This window comes from Echinops telfairi, unplaced genomic scaffold, assembly GCF_000313985.2.
Source record: "Echinops telfairi isolate 266 unplaced genomic scaffold, ASM31398v2 ScPeMD7_5868;HRSCAF=6743_1, whole genome shotgun sequence".
Lineage (NCBI taxonomy): Eukaryota > Metazoa > Chordata > Mammalia > Afrosoricida > Tenrecidae > Echinops > Echinops telfairi.
Window position 1 is genome coordinate 12106637 of NW_022109768.1, and position 929 is coordinate 12107565.

Below are 929 nucleotides of genomic sequence, written 5' to 3' on the forward strand. Positions count from 1 at the left end.
GGGTTTGTGCCCTACAGTGTCCATAGTGTTTTATCATCGACATAGCCAATAAAACACAAGCAAACCTCTTTCAGGTATTTTCTGCTTTCAACCAAGATCCCTCTGATATTAGCAATGATATCCCTCATTCCACGTCTTCTTCTGAATACAGTTTGAATATCTGACTGCCCTCTCTTGATGTACTGTTGCAGCTGGTTTTGAATTGTCTTGAAAAATGCTTACATGCCTGTGCTAGTAATGATAATATTCAATAATTTCCCCATTCTTTGGATTACTTTTCTTTGGAATGGTCACAAAGGTCGATCTCTTCTAGTCAGTTGGCTGGTTGTCGTTCACATTTTGGGCATAGATGAATGGTTGTTTGCGGTGCTTCATCAGCTTGTTGAAATGCTTCCATTGGTAGTCCATTCATTCTTTGAAACTTTTTGTTGTTGTTGCTAACTCCTTCAGTGTTGCTTAGGGTTTCCCTTCATTATCAGTGGTTCTTGATCATCCTACTTCTTGAGGTGGTTGTATGTCAATCACTTCTTTTTGGTACAGACTGTGTATTCTTTATATCTTCTTTTGTGCTTCATGCATAGTTCAATATTTTGCCTATGGAATATTTCAACCTATGGCCTGATTTATTTTCGTCATTTCTTTCAGCTCGAGTGATGCTTGATGTGTTCTTCCTGTTTGACTTTCTAACTCCAGCTTTTTGTACCTTTTATTAGAATGCTTTTCTCTGTTTTCTTGAGCATCCCTTTGAAATTTTCTGTTCAGCTCTTTTTACTGATACCAGTCTTTATGTGTCCCACCTCATTATTGTGGGCTTCCAGTTTTCTTCGATTCACACTTTATGCACTCATGTTCTGATTATTCATGGACTTTTGCAGATGTTTCTTACTGTGAGTCATGTCCCATCAGCAAATGAAGCTCCTGACAGCTTT

The 929-nt window shown here is 38.2% G+C and overlaps 1 protein-coding gene across 1 annotated transcript in view; it reads left to right on the plus strand.

The window, feature by feature from the left end:
• SLC10A7 (solute carrier family 10 member 7) overlaps window positions 1–929 on the plus strand; it is a 212921-nt gene that overhangs the window by 98927 nt on the left and 113065 nt on the right. The window lies entirely within an intron of this gene.